The sequence below is a fragment of the Bos grunniens genome, chromosome 6 (genome assembly GCF_055505025.1).
Source record: "Bos grunniens cultivar Pamir isolate PY7600 chromosome 6, Bosgru_T2T1.0, whole genome shotgun sequence".
NCBI classification, from domain to species: Eukaryota; Metazoa; Chordata; class Mammalia; order Artiodactyla; family Bovidae; genus Bos; species Bos grunniens.
The window spans coordinates 42,419,200-42,435,620 of record NC_141170.1 but is presented as its reverse complement, the minus strand read 5'-3'; the positions used below and the strand labels follow the sequence as shown (position 1 = coordinate 42,435,620).

At 37.6% G+C, this 16,421-nt stretch overlaps 2 pseudogenes; both read right to left on the bottom strand.

Moving 5' to 3' along the window:
- Positions 1–13,896: 13,896 nt before the first annotated feature.
- Positions 13,897–15,129, bottom strand: LOC147370605 (uncharacterized; annotated as a pseudogene).
- Positions 15,130–15,323: 194 nt separating this feature from the next.
- LOC147370604 (KRAB domain-containing protein 5 pseudogene) lies at positions 15,324–16,162 on the bottom strand (annotated as a pseudogene).
- Positions 16,163–16,421: the final 259 nt, after the last annotated feature.

Sequence of the window (16,421 nt, the reverse complement as noted above, 5' to 3'; positions counted from 1 at the left end):
CTCATTTGAAAATACCCTGCTGCTGGGAAAGTTTGAGGGCAGGAGGAGAAAGGGACGACAGAGGATGCGATGGTTGGATGGCATCACCAACTCAATGGACATGGGTTTGGGTGGACCCTAGGAGTTGGTAATGTACAGGGAGGCCTGGTATGTTGTAGTTCATGGGGTCGCAAAGAGTCAGACTTAACTGAGCGACTGAACTGAACTGAACTGAATTTGATTAATATGTGTCTTGGGACATTTCACCTTGGGTTTATCCTGTTTGGGACTCTCTGGGTTTCTTGGACTTGGGTGGCTATTCCATTTCAGGGAAGTTTTCAAGTATTATCTCCTCAAGTACTTTCTCATGGCCTTTCTTTTTGTCTTCTTCTTCTGGGACTCCTATGATTCAAATGTTGGGGCATTTGACATTGTCCCAGAGGTCTGTGAGGCTGTCCTCATTTCTTTTAATACTTTTTTCCTCTCTGCTTTATTTACTTCCACCATTCTATCTTCCACATTATTTACCCTATGTTCTGCCTCAGTTATTTTACTGTTGGTTCCCTCCAGAGTGCTTTTGATCTCAGCTATTGTGTTATTCTTTATTGATTTACTCTTTTTTTAATTCTTCTAGGTCCTTGTTAAACTTTTCTTGCATCTTCTCAATCCTTGTCTGCAAACTATGTATCTGTAACTCCATTTTGTTTTCAAAATTTTGGATCATTTTTACTATCATTATCCTGAATTCTTTTTCAGTTAGACTCCCTATCTCCTCCTCTTTTGTTTGGTTTGGTGGCATGTTATCAGCTTCCTTACCTGCTGAATATTTCTCTGACTTTTCATCTTGTTTAGGTTGCTGTGTTTGGGGTGGGCCCTCTATATGCTGCAAGTTTGTGGTTCCTCTTTATTGTGGAGGTTCCTCCCTGTGGGTGGGGTTGGATGAGTGGCTTGTCAAGGTTTCCTGGTTAGGGAAGCTTGCATTGGTGTTCTGGTGGGTGGAGCTGGGTTTCATCTCTCTGGAGTGCAATAAAGTGTCCAGTAGTGAATTTTGAGGTGTCTATGGGTTTGGTGTGACTTTTGGCTGCCTGTATTTTTGTGCTTGGGGTTATGTTCCTGCTTTGTTGGAGAATTAGCTTGATATGTCTTGCTCTGAAACTTGTTGGCTCTTGGGTAGAGCTTGGTTTCATTGTAGGTATGGAGGCTTTTGGATGAGCTTCTGTCGATTAATGGTCCCTGGTGTCCAGAGATTTCTGATGATCTCAAGTTTTGGATTTAGGCCTCTTACTTCTGGCTTTCAGTCTTATTCTTATAGTAGCCTCAAGACTTCTCCATCCATACAGTACCAATGACAAAACATCTAGGTTAATGGTGAAAAGATTCTCCACAGTGAGGGACACCTAGAGAGATTCAAAGAGTTACATGAAGAAGAAAAGAGTGAAGATGGAGATAGAGGTGACCACGAGGAGAAAAGGGCGAGTCAAAAGGAGAGAGACAAATCTAGCCTGTGATCAGTTCCCTAAGTTTTCTCCAAGCCCAGAACACCCAAAGAGATTCACAATTTAAGTAGAGAAGGGAAAGGGAGGAGATAGAGGTGATCTGGGGGAGAAGAAGGAGAGTCAAAAGGGGAGAGAGCAGTCAAGCCAGTAATCACACTCCTAAGTAAAAATGGGTACTGAAGATTGGATTTTTAAAGGTACAAAATTGATAACAAATACCAAAAAGCAAAGATTAAAAATCTAGAGTAGAGGTTAGACTCTCAAAAATACAATATTAAAAAAAAATAACAAAAGTTATATTAAAAAAATATGAAATTTGCTTTCAAAATAGGGTCTTTTTCTTCAAGGTAATAGGTTTTAAAAATGAAAATTAAAGGATTAATAAAAAACATTAAAATAACAAAAAATTAAAAAGAAACTAAAAAATGATAATAGTAAAATATATCTAGGAATTTCTCTGGAGCTGTTGAGGGCAGTGTGTAGTCAGCTCAGTTTCAGATAGTTCCTTGTTCCACCTTTTACTTCTTCTCAAGGTCTATAGGTCCTTTCCTATGTAGTCAGTGTTAACTACAGGGTTTTAATCTGTTGCACCTGTCACTTCCAGAGCCATTCCCTCTTCTTTGTTTATGTTGGCTTCCTCTCTTTGCAAGTCTCTTCAGTGTCTAAATTTCACCCTGACACAAGGGGGTGAAGGTGGTCATTTATTTAGACTCACTTGTTCAACTGTGCTGCAGGGAGTGAGGAACACTGCAAACAAATATCACTGGTGGGTATGGGTAGTGCTTGCAGTGTCTGGGTCACACTGGGTTTGTCCCCACTCACGGCGTGTGCTTTTCCAGTCTACACTGCTTAGGGTCCAGGTTGCTCTGCCGGGGAACTGTCTGGGGTGGGCCCTGGGTTGCGTGCACGCCCCAGATCTATGCTGTTCAGGTTCAGGTCCTCAGGTACTCCGCAAAGGCACAGACTCAGTTGGGCCTGCGTTTTGTGCCCTTCCCAGATCCAAGCAGCTAAAGCAACCAGGAGCTTGGCCAGCGCACACTCCCCAGGTGCGGTGTGTCTTATCACCTCCCCGGTCCCAGCCGCTCAGTTTCCTGGGCGCGCAGCTGCATCTCAGGTGTGCCATGTGTCCCTTCTGGGGAGCTGATCTCTGGCTGCAACCCTCCTGACGGATGTCAACTATCCAGGATTCCAGGAAGACTTGGTTAGCAACTGAGAGCCTGCTCGTAGTTTGATAGGGGATGCCATCTCTGGAGCTGAGTTTCCCCTTTCCTTCCAGCTCTGGCTGGCACCCCCCTGCCTCCTTACCTCCAACAGGGGATGGGCCAGTCCACAGCCGGCTAGCTCTTCTCTGGTATTTGCTCAGTCCTTTGTTCTGTGAGCGGCCCAGCAGTGCCTTAGGTTAGAGCTTTTCGCAGTAAAGTTCTCTCTCTCTCTCTTTTTTTTCCCTCTCTGGCTATCCCACAGTTTGGGTTGCTATCTCATGTTAGCTCCCTCAGATTGCCCTTAGGGCATTCAGGCCTGGTCCTTACCCTAAGCAGTGCAGCCCGTGCCTCCCTTTTCAGCCCCCACTTGCTGGTGGCAGGCGCAAGCATCTGGGCTACTTCTCCTCTGGGAGTTGTAGTTAGACTCGTAATCTGTGGGGTTTATTTATTTATTTTTCCTCCTGGTTATGTTGCCCTCTGAGATTCCAAAATTCCCCACAGACCTGCAGGTGAGAGGGTCTCCTGGTGTTTGGAAACTACTTTCTTAAGACTCCCTCCCTGGGATGGGTCTCTATCCCTAACTCTTCTGTCTCTCTTTTTATCTTTTATAGTTTGTCCTATCTCCTTTCGAAGACAATGAGCTGCCTTTCTGGGTGCCTGGTGTCCTCTGCTAGCGTTCAGAAGTTGTTTTGTGGTATTTGCTCAGCGTTCAAATGATCTTTTGATGAATTTGTAGGAGAGAAAGTCTCCTGATCCTATTCCTCCACCATCTTAGGACCGCACCCTCCCCCCACAGTTTTTTATATTATATTATATTATATTATACAGTTTATTATACAGAGCTTTTAGGTGGAATTTAGAAGTGTTTAATGAGAATAAAGGTGAACTATGTGATTATAACCATGAGAAAGCCACAAACTAATAATTATAATTATAATCACCAGTGCAACCAACCTTCATCAGTGGCATGTTTGATTTCAATTTGTAATGCACTAGAACAAGTATTTTAATTAATCCTGAAGCAATACAATGGAAAAACCACCCTTGCTATTAGACAGCAGTTGTTCTGCAAGAAAATTATCATTACAAGAAGAGTTTTGAAATTGAACTATATAATTTTAATCTCTGTAACTGCTTGAGCATAATTTTTAAAGTATAAATACTACATTAAGATTCTAAACTTATTAAGCATAATTATTGAATATTTTGATAGCTCTGACTGGGGGAAAGTATTATGGAGGTTTAGAAAGAGGAGCAAAATAAGTAAAGATTTTGATCATGATATATTGTCTTTTTCTGAAAAATTTGTTTTTATCCAATATAAAGAAATGTGTCAAAGCTTTTATGGTAATCTACATCTTCTTTTTAATGTGACATTTCATACTAGTACTAACAGACTAAATGCTGTAATTCATTTTGTGGTTTTATACCTTAAATCTTCATAATTTGGATAGCTAGGAACATATATAAGATCTGCAAAAATAAACCTTGTTTTTAATTCAGATTTTTTTAATATTAAGTAACCACCAGGCAACGTCCCTACTTTGGAAAAATGTGAAGTTAAGCACTCAAGTTTGTGTCACTTCTATATTTAACAAATACTACTTAGTTAAAAATACAGCTCAACTGTTCTATCTAGTATGTTCTAACAAGTTCCAAATTTATTCTATATACTCGAATTTATCAATAATATCTAAAATACTATTATTCAGTGTTTTATATTTTATGAAGCTAATGTCTCAGGTTTCTTTCTATCATGAACTTTCAACAACCACATAAAATATAATATAAATCAGTTTTTAAAATGTGAAGACTAAAAATTCTTTAACACCTAGGGCAAAAATGAGTCTTTATTCATCTATTTCCATATCTGGAGAAATGCTTTGAACATACCAAATGACTTGGAATTTTTCTGACTATATGAAGAAAACTGTGTTTGGGAGGAATCAGACTGTGTAACAGGGCTAAGTAAGCACCAAAGCTACACATTCAATGAAAAATATGCATACAACCAGCTATAAATATATTTTTCAAATCGAGTTGACACTGACTTTAAAATTGTTCTCTATGTTTTTGAGATTGACAGTGGAAAAATTCGTAAAATGCTATATGTTAGGCTTTTAATTTCTTTCCAGTTTCTGAATTTCTGTCCAAGTGATTTGATCGAGGGCATTCATGATGATGCTGGAGCTTCTGATGTGTCACTAGGGTGTCTTCATGCAGAATAATACTTCTCTGGGTGTCTTCTGCCATTTGAGTATAAAAACTGCCTTCTTTTATGTTGATTTTACTTAGGAATTTGAACTTTCTCAATAAGGTTAATCTAATAAGCTGATATATTCTAAAAGTAATTGCAATATTCTTCTCTACCCAGGAGAAGATGTTTTAACAGGTGCTTTCTAGAGGCAGTAGCTTAATCCAAGAAGCATTTCTGGTGGTGTTAATATTTTGAAGTCATGTTATAATAATGAGGGAATCTTCTGAAAAGAAACTGCCTAAGTAATACATCATGGTTGTCTTTAAAAATGAAAAGAATTCCAATAGAAGAAAATATATTTGTTTTAAATTTATATAAAGATATAATTATTGGCTATATTTACATGGAAAAAGTATCAAGAGTTTTACTTCAATTAGAGCTCTCCACAAATGATGTAATTGCCTTATCTCATCTATCTCTTTAAATATTACTTTGTTTGTCAAGATCTCATTTGTGATATTTTCTTATACTATGAAGATGACTTTTCTAGTAAGTCATTAAACAATCTCTAACTACAGAATTCTTTGTTTAATTTTTCAGATGTATATTTTGAATTTCCTATCATTTATATTTCATTGAATGTTCTGAAGAATTCTCAAACTCAACAACACATACTGAAATATCTTCTCACTTCCATTTCTTTATAAAAACTTCTTTATTCTAATAAAGAACACTCTCACCTAACTCAATGATCAACCAAAATTGTAGAATAGATTTTCAGCATAATAGGAATGTAAAGAGGCCAGCATCTGAGGGTAGACTACCTGAATTTGAAGATACACTGATTGGGTGACCTGGACAAGTTAGAGAAGCACTCTAAGTCTATTCCCCCACTGTACAAAATTAGAATAATGGTGCTCTTAGAGATATTTTAAGGATTAAATGAGATAACCTACATAAAGTACTTAGGATATATTATTACTATTTAAACAACTTATCATATCCATTGTTAGTCATATCTTTGATCAGTTAAAATTTATGGGATTTTTAAAAAATGATGATTCTGCCTTTCATTGTTTTCCTTAGCTATCTAGCCTCTGCCTGATTTTTTATTTTGACTTCTTCTTTTGCTGGTCACCCCACTTATCTTTTATGACTCATCACACTAAATCACTTGTACTTACTTGATTGTGCTTTTTCACACCTGTGCAGTTTACATATACTATTCTCTTTTATGGTATTCTCTTTGCCTTTTTTCATCTTAAAAAAAAAAAAAAAAAGTAGCCACCAAAAACAAACCCTGAAACCTTTTCAGAACGGTTCTATTTTCTCTAAACTGGATGAGATCCTTTTTCCCTATGTTCTCATAACTTTGTGGGAAATATCTTATTTTTCTTCTGCAGGGGATCTTCCCAACCCAGGGATCAAACCTGTGTCTTTCGCATTGTAGGCAGACGTTTTATGGTCTGAGCCACCAGGGAAGTCAATGTTGCAATAAAAGTTTGTCAAAGAGATTATGTAATTATTCTCTTTAATTATTCAGCCCAGAATTACTGAGTTATAAAAAAAAATACTTCACTGATGGACTGCTGAGATACACAAAACTGTTATTTTCCCCTCTATTTTAACCTTTGATATTTAGTTCACTAGTGATACAGTAATAAACCTATTAAAAAAAAAAAAAGACTACAAAGACCAATTTTTTTGTCACCTCTTGTGAACATCTCATGCTTTCTGCTGACCACTACCCCCAAATATATACTGATACATATATTGATCCTGTTACCAATATCTCTGTCACCACTTTGTAACACAACACTTCAGAAGCTGTAAATATCTTCATAGTTTACATCTCTTTTAAAATTTTCAAAGGTGAGACTGCTATGTGTCTTTAATATTCTTCCTTTGTGTATATGTTTGTGTGTGTGCATGTGTGTGTGTATATATATATATATATATATATTTATTGTGTGATCACTCACCTAGAACCAGACATTCTGGAATGTGAAGTCAAGTGGGCCTTAGAAAGCATCACTATGAACAAAGCTAGTGGAGGTGATGGAATTCCAATTGAGCTATTTCAAATCCTGAAAGATGACGCTGTGAAAGTGCTGCACTCAAAACGTCAACAAATTTGGAAAACTCAGCAGTGGCCACAAGACTGGAAAAGGTCAGTTTTCATTCCAATCCCAAACAAAGGCAATGCCAAAGAATGCCCAAACTACCACACAATTTCACTCATCTCACACACTAGTAAAGTAATGCTCAAAATTCTCCAAGCCAGGCTTCAGCAATACATGAGTCATGAACTTCCAGATGTTCAAGCTGGTTTTAAAAAAGGCAGAGGAACCAGAGATCAAATTGCCAACATCTGCTGGATCATTGAAAAAGCAAGAGAGTTCCAGAGCATCTATTTCTGCTTTATTAACAATACCAAAGCCTTTGACTGTGTGGATGACAATAAACTCTGGAAAATTCTGAAAGAGATGGGAATACCCCACCACGTGACCTGCCTCTTGAGAAATCTACATGCAGGTCAGGAAGCAACAGTTAGAACTGGACATGGAACAACAGACTGGTTCCAAATAGGAAAAGGAGTCCATCAAGGCTGTATATTGTCACCATGCTTATTTAATTTATATGCAGAGTACATCATGAGAAATGCTGGGCTGGATGAAGCATGAGCTGGAATCACGATTGCCGGGAGAAATATCAATAACCTCAGATATGCAGATGACAGAAAGTGAAGAAGAACTAAAGAGCCTCTTGATGAAAATGAAAGAGGAGAGTGAAAAATTTGACTTAAAGTTCAACATTCAGAAAAGTAAGATCATGGCATCCGGTCACATCACTTCATGGCAAATAGATGGGGAAGCAGTGGAAACAGTGGCTGACTTTATTTTTCTGGGCTCCAAAATTACTGCATGGTGACTGCAGCCATGAAATTAAAAGATGATTACTCCTTGGAAGGAAAGTATGACCAACCTAGACAGGATATTATAAAACAGAGACATCACTTTGCCAACAAAGGTCTGTCTAGTCAAGGCTATGGTTTTTCCAGTATCATGTATGGATGTGAGAGTTGGACTATAAAGAAAGCTGAGCGCTGAAGAATTGATGCTTTTGAACTGTGGTGTTTGAGACGACTCTTGAGAGTCCCTTGGACTGCAAAGAGATCCAACCAGTCCATCCTAAAGAAATTAGTCCTTGGTGTTCATTGGTAGGACTGATGTCTAAGCTGAAACTCCAGTACTTTGGACACCTGATGCGAAGAGCTTACCCATTTGAAAAGACCGTGGTGCTGGGAAAGATTGAGGGCAGGAGGAGAACGGGACGACAGAGGATGAGATGGTTGAATTGCATCACCTACCTAATGGACATGAGTTTGGGTAAACTCTGGGAGTTGGTGATGGACAGGGAAGCCTGGCGTGCTGCAGTTCATGGGGTCGCAAAGAGTCAGACATGACTGAGTGACTGAACTGAACTGAATTAATACACTATATACAAACTTCCTAATTGTGATATAATATCTAGTGGCCAATAGTTTGTTGAATATTTTTGTGAGTAAAACGACAAGCAGAAAAATATATATTTATTCTCTCATTTCCAAATCAATAAATTTTAAACTTCACTCCATAGATGGCAGCCCACCAGGCTTCCCCGTCCCTGGGATTCTCCAGGCAAGAACACTGGAGTGGGTTGCCATTTTCTTCTCCAATGCATGAAAGTGGAAAGTGAAAATTGAAAGCGAAATCAGTCAGTCGTGTCCGACTCTTAGCGACCCCTTGGACTGCAGCCTACCAGGCTCCTCCATCCATGGGATTTTCCAGGCAAGAGTACTGGAGTGGGGTGCCATTGCCTTCTCCGCTTCTTCTCCTACCATCACCCTTTCCCAGCATCAGAACTATTCCAATGAGTCAGTTCTTTGCATCAGGTGGCCAAAGTATTGGAGTTTCAGTTTCAGTATCTGTCCTTCCAATGAATATTCAGGATTGATTTCTTTTAGGATTGACTGGTTTGATCTCCTTGAAGTCCAAGTCACTCTCGAGTCTTCTCCAAAACCACAGCTCAAAAGCATCAATTCTTTGACACTCTGCTTTCTTTATAGTCCAACTCTCACAACCATACATGACTACTGGAAAAACCATAGCTTTGACTAGACAGATCTTTGTTGGCAAAGTAATGTCCCTGCTTTTTAATATGCTGCATAGATTGGTCATAGCTTTTCTTCCAAGGAGCAAGTATCTTTTAATTTCATGGTTGCAGTTACCATCTGCAATGATTTTGGAGCCCCCAAAATAAAGTCTCTCACTGCTTTCATTGTTTCCCCATTTTATTTACCATGAAGTGATGGGACCAGATGCCATGATGTTAGTTTTCTGAATGTTGAGTTTTAAGCCAACTTTTTCATTCTCCTCTTTCACTTTCATCAAGGGTCTCTTTAGTTCTTTGCTTTTTCCATAAGGATGGTTGTCATCTGCATATCTAAGGTTACTTATATTTCTCCTGGCAATATTGATTCTACCTTGTGCTTCATCCATCCCTGCATTTTGCATGATGTATTCTGCATAGATGTTAAACAAGCAGGGTGACAATATACAGCCTTGACATAATCCTTTCCCAATTTTGAACCAGTCTGTTACTCCATGTCTGGTTCTAACTGTTGTTTCTTGACCTGCATACAGATTTCTCAGGAGGTAGGTAAGGTGGTCTGGTATACTCATCTCTTGAAGAGTTTTCCAGAGTTTGTTGGGATCCACACATTCAAAGGCTTTGGTGTAATCAATAAAGCAGAAGTGATGCTTTTCTGGAACTCTTTACTTTTTCAGTGATCCAACAGATGTTGGCAATTTGAACTCTGGTTCCTCTGCTTTTTCTAAATACAGTTCAAAATCTAGAAGTTCATGGTTCACATACTGTTGAAGCCTTCCTTGGAGAATTTTTAGCATTACTTTGCTAGCATTTGCTGCTGCTAAGTTGCTTCAGTCGTGTCTGACTCTGTGTGACCCCATAGATGGCAGCCCACCAGCCTCCCCCATCCCTGGGATTCTCCAGGCAAGAACACTGGAGTGGGTTGCTATTGCTTCTCCAATTCACTTTCATACTAGCATATGAGATGAGTACAATTGTGTCATACTTTGAACATTCTTTGGTATTGCCTTTCTTTGGGGTTGAAATGATAAGTGATTTATTTTCTTCTTTAGCAGAGTACTTTCAGGTTAACTACAAATTAGAAAAAATAATTGGAAAGGGAGAAAAACTATAAAATGTAGAAATAAAATTCAACTATATAAAAGTATAGTATGTCTTCGTTTTAATTAGAATATTTTCAAAATTATGAGTGCTAAGTACTCATGGATTTTTTTTTTTAATTTTTAAGTTAAATTTTATGAGACTACATTATTCTTTAACCATTTTCAAATATCTTGTCCTTGCAAACTAGTTACCTGTTTTCTTTTTGGCTGAAGTCTAGATGTAACATACTGTAGCAGGTGACCATTTTAATATTTAATTTTGTTCTCCAAGATTGATTACTGTGAAAAAATATTAGTAATTGTCCTCTTGATACAATTCCCCTCTCCACTTCTATCTTCCAGTATGTAAAATACTATTTGATTCTTTCATTATCTACTAATGTTTGTCATAAATAAAATATATTTGGCAAGAAGAGAATTCAGAGATTGGTATTTCCTATGAATAGTCACTGAGAAAGAAGGTTTCACAGTTAATCCAGTCATACTTGCTATGTAGCTGAGTTAGAGATTATATTTTTCTTAGTTCAGAAAGTAATTATGCTGCTATGTGAAATATAAGAATTTTAATTAATTACATATAAACACTTTAATTAAATTTGCCTATGAACTCTTATTTCAATACCTGTTTTTCACATCAAATTGTTATACAGTCTGCCTTCCTATCTGCAGACACAGAGGGACAACTGTATAAATTTATATTTCACACTTAATGGCTGTGAAAAAAAGTAAAATATGCAGAGTCCTCTACAATTCTTTGAAAGTTCATAAATTATGTCTGTATTTGCCAATGTGTTTAAATGGGAAGATAAGTTAGGCTTGGCTCACAACAAATATTTAACACCAGAATGTTGATAGTGTGTCCCCCTAATTACTGGAATTTAAATTAAGACCAAAAAATCAAAGAGCAGATTGTATTTTCTGTTGTTTTTATTTAGTCATTAAGTCGTGTCTGACTCTTTTGCAACTCCATGGACTATAGCCCACCAGGCTCCACTGTCATGGACTTCTTCAGGCAAGAATACTGAAGTGGGTTGTGATTTCCTTCTCCAGGAGATCTTCCTGATGCAAGGATTGAACCCACATCTCCTGTATTTGTAGGCAGATTCTTTACCACTGAATCACCTGGAAAGCCTATTTTCTGTAGAATAATTTATTAATCTTTTTAGTAATACTTTTGTGGTCTGTTGTCTCACTTAGTAAGGATTCTTATTTTGCAAATTTTAATTCTGTTTGCAGTTTGTATTACCCTCTTGCAGAGTGTTTAATAGATTATCAATGAAAATGACTTTTGTGTCACTGTAGTGGTTCATTGCTGCTCCTTTACACAAGCTCCTTAACAATGAGTCATATATTCTTATGCCAGGTGAGCTAAAGTCAGGACAGGTTTTTTCATTTCCATGACATAACCAAATAAAGAAAAATAAGGAATCGATAACAAAAGTGTCTTCTACAAAGAACAAGTATCCACAAGTGATAATATCTTCAAGGAAAAAAAAATAACTTCCTACTAGAAATTATCATCAATGACATTTACTGAAAATTATTATATGCTTAAAGCTACAAAAACTAAAGAAAATGATTTTTTTATTTTCTTGTTTGATTTTGGTTTCTAAAAAAGTGTCCTTCCCCTAAGATTTTCTATTTGCAAAGTTGACCTTTTTTAGATGTGGTATAAGACAAGAAGTCCTGAAATGTCTAACCATATCGAATCATCTCTCCGAATACTCTTTTCTTCATCCGCTTTATCTAAAACATATTTTTGAGAATCACATTACATAATGTCTATGAAACTTCTGTCTAAAATGCCATTTGATCTTGATGCTTTTGAACTGTGGTGTTGGAGAAGACTCTTGAGAGTCCCTTGGACTGCAAGGAGATCCAGCCAGTCCATTCTGAAGGAGATCAGCCCTGGGATTTCTTTGGAAGGAATGATGCTAAAGCTGAAACTCCAGTACTTTGGCCACCTCATGTGAAGAGTTGACTCATTGGAAAAGACTCTGATGCTGGGAGGCATTGGGGGCAGGAGGAGAAGGGGACAACAGAGGATGAGATGGCTGGATGGCATCACTGACTCGATGGATGTGAGTCTGGGTGAACTCCGGGAGTTGGTGATGGACAGAGAGGCCTGGAGTGCTGCGATTCATGGGGTCGCAAAGAGTCGGACACGACTGAGCGACTGATCTGAATCTCTGTTTAGTTGCTAAATAAATTTAGAGAGTTTGACTTTTTTTTTTCAAATACAAAACCACCAAAGTACAATAAAGTTATATCCCCCTAAATACATTAAAGTCTTTATTGTTGTTACTTAGAGAGGAAGTTTTCTGGGAGTAGGATCTATTAGCCTTCCTGCCCCTAACTTCTTCAATAATGCTTTGCTTTGTTTTTTCTTTCATTGACAGTCACTGAATACCACCCCTACCAGGCTGGTCAAAAAGATATAGGCTTCTTGTTCATTCTTTTCTGATAATGAAGGGAAACTATGAAGGAATAGATAACAGCTGGTTGCCTTGCAGCATACTGAAGTTGATCTATATCTGAGTCATTCAAAATGTTTTCTCACAAAAGGTAGATGTTAAGAAAAATGTAGTCCTAGCGATTGATATATCAAACAATTTGGCGTGTCTGACTTTTACATTTTAGTTTAGTAATTTGTATTATTCAGCCAAGGTGGGAGTAACCCCCACTCTGACACCAGCATGACTTCAAGGCCACTCGCATAAGGGGCAGGGACACCATTATGATACCCCTAACTAAGAAAACTCTGAAAAAGAAAAAAAAAAAAGAAATCTCTATCTTAGCAACTACATAATCTTGTCACAAAGAAGAAGGGAAAGGCTGAGGAGAGAAGATGCAGACAGAAAGAAAGAGAGAGACACTTTTTCTGCTTAAGATATGTTCCATCCACAGAGTACAGGCCTATTGTCTGAGGATGAGCTCGCCTCTATTGTGAATTCTAGACTTAACCAACCATACTTAAACTCTGTCCCCTGTATGTCTGAAGCCTTATTCTTCTAGAATCTTTTGTAAACCACGTCTTTGAATTCAGTCGAGTACTCTGAAGTCTGAGTCATTTTTTCTAGGCTATTCATGCAGCTCAACTGAATTAGGCCATCTTTTAAATGAAAATTTTTAAAAAGTAAAATACCTAAAATAATTGGATTTTAAAAATGAAGCATGTGAAGTGGTACCCCTCACCTGGTCTGCCTTTCACTAACAACAACTTAAAATGAAAACAAAGTATCCATATTGCTCTAGCTCAAAGTTTTTATTTATGTCATACAACTTGCCCTGAAAAATTGACAAGAAGTTGTACGTCACAGAAATTTAGGATTCAGCCCTAAATGATGTAGTATAAACAATAATAGACTATAAGTTTGAAATTAGATTCTTTACCATGCTATGATCAAGTTCTTCTATGTAAAAGCTGCAAAGTACAAAGCAGAAAACCAGGTTAGTCTTCCTAATTTATTAGAAATATTGGCTTCCACCATGTCTAAACTGTTCAACTCTTTTCTCTTTAAACACCAAAACTAGTTAGCTAAGTCTTTCAAACTTCGCTGAATCAGTGACACTATTTGGATTTAAAGCTCTAATCTTTTTCTATTTGGCTTGCTCTATGAGACAATCTTCTCTCAATAACAAACTTTGTGATCACTCTCCTTTGTCCCCATGTATCTTACACTCTGAGTCTCTGTGGTCTATTCCTTTCTGGTTTGGCAAAACATGCCCATGTTGGTTAAAGATGAATCTTTTTTTTTTTTTGCCATGTTTCTTTACATCTGGATGATTTCTGCCCAATGTGAATTTGCTGATGTTGGTAAGGCTTGAAATTTGGTTAGATTTTGCCACAATCCTTATATTTATAAGGTTTCTCTCCAAGTATGAATTATCTGATGTCTAGAAAGACATGACTTCTGATTAAAGGCTTCACCATATTCTGTACATTTATAAGCCTTCCTTGTAGGATGAATTTGCTTATGTTGAGTAAGATGTGATTTACAATTAAACGCTTTGCCACAATATTTACATTTGTAAGGTCTCTCTCCAGTATGGATTCGCTGATGTTGAGTAAGACTTGAGCTGTGCCTAATGGCTTTGCCACGCTCCGTACATTTATACTGCTTCTCCCCAGTATGAATTATCTGATATTGAGTTAGGCTTCCACGCCCCTTAAAAGACTTGTCACATTCTGTGCATTTATATGTCTTCTTTTCAGTATGAATTTGCTGATGTTGAATAAGATGTGAGCCACAGATAAAGGCTTTGGCACATTCTCTACATTTGTATAGAGTATCCCCAGTATGAATTCGCTGATGCACAGTGAGATATGAACACCTATTAAAGGCTCTGCCACATTCTGTACATCTGTAAGGCTTTTCTCCAGTATGAATTACCTGATGTTGAGTAAGATTTGAGCAACAAGTATAGACTTTGCCACATTCCTTACATTTATAAGGTCTCTCCCCAGTATGGGTTTGTTGATGTTGAGTAAGACACGAGGGACAGATAAAGGCTTTGACACACTCTGTACATTTGAAAGGCTTCCTTTCTGTATGGATTTTCCTATGGCTACTTAGATTTAATGATTTAGTGACTATTTCCCCACATGTGTTACTTTTGTAATGTTTCTCCACATTCTGAATACTCTGCTGTTGTCCAAGTTTACAAGACTGATTACAAACTTTACTATATTCACTACAATTATAAGCCTTCTTTCCAATATCCACACTTTTATACAGAGAAACATCTGCTCTTTGATAAAAGATATTCCTACATTTATTACTTCCAGAATCACTGTCTAAAAATTGATTTCCCTAGTGTTTCAGGAGACTTGAGCCTTGGTCAGTGTTATGTTCAGTTTCATTGAATAAATACTTTCTCACTCCATCATAAAGACTCTTGTAATTATTGGGGGTAGAGCTCTTGCTTAAAGCCTTACTCATTTTATGATACATGAAAAGTTGTCCTGCATTAACTACACCCACATATGCATTGACCATTGATGTGTGAATAAAGTCTCTTCCAGTATTATCAACATTGCAGATTTTGGAAAAGGGAAAAAATATCTGTTGTTTGAAGAATACTGAACCCTTGCTAAAGGATCTCTCAAGTTGATTACACTGGGAATCTTTTCCCTCATTTTTAAATTTCTGGTCTTCAGACATATTTGAATGTATGTTTAATTGAGTATTGCATTTAGAGTGGTTTGAATGATTATCTGCAGTAGAGACTAGATGACTTTCCAGATTTTCCACAGTTCCTTTCAGAGAACATGTATATGTCAAAAAACGATGTGGGTCTTTGCCGACAAACATACACTTCTCTGCAGATGTTAACGACTTAAATTGGTGTTTTTCCAATCACAACTTTGATTTCTCTTGGCAGTAATGTTTACATTACGAGAAACTGTCCCAGTTGGGTTATGTCCATCATAACATCCTCTCTGCCCTTCACATGCCCATGTATGTTCCCAGTCTTTCATTAAATGTAAATTTACGAGGTACAATAGTTCATATATTTTAAGGTTTTCTATTGGACATAAATCTTCGAAGCCTGGATTTCTTGGCATCACACACTGGGTGTGTAGAGAAAACGCAGCTGGGTATATGGGTGTTGTCTCCATGCTGCTTATATTCCTGGAATCCTTCATTCGTTCCAGAAAGGTGACCAGGTCTGGCTTAGAGACACAAGTCCCAAGGAGGCCAGGTTCCCGTACTTCTCTAACATCACATCCCTGTACAATTCCCGCTGACCGAGGTCCAGGCACTCCCACTCCTCTTGAGTGACGTCTATGGCTACATCCTGGAATGTCAGCCATCCCTGAGAAGCTGCCATTTCCTCCTCTTCTTCCTCCTGCTCTGTCTTCTCTGGGGATGTTATGTAGCAAACACACCTCTGCATCTTGAGAAAATACCTTCAAAGGCATCCGCACAGCTCTTTAACCTGCAACCACTTCACCTACAGACAGAAGGCCCTTGAAAAGCTGAAAAGACCCACCTCCCCTGTCCTGTCTCAGGAGAGATTCAGGAACAATCACTCTAAAGATGAATCTTTAATGAATTGTACCAAGTATAACAACTCCCAAAAATTCCTACTCAGAGACTCTCAAGTAAAAAGTTTTCTCTGAATTTCCCAACTTTGATCCAAGTATTTTTCCCAAGATTAAATATCTGTATCTGTATCCATATTAAATACAGAATATTTGCAGTATGTTTACCTTTCTCTTACCTGTGTGAACTTTCTTAGAGGTATCATATTTTTTAAAATTTTATTTTATTTTTAAACTTTACAA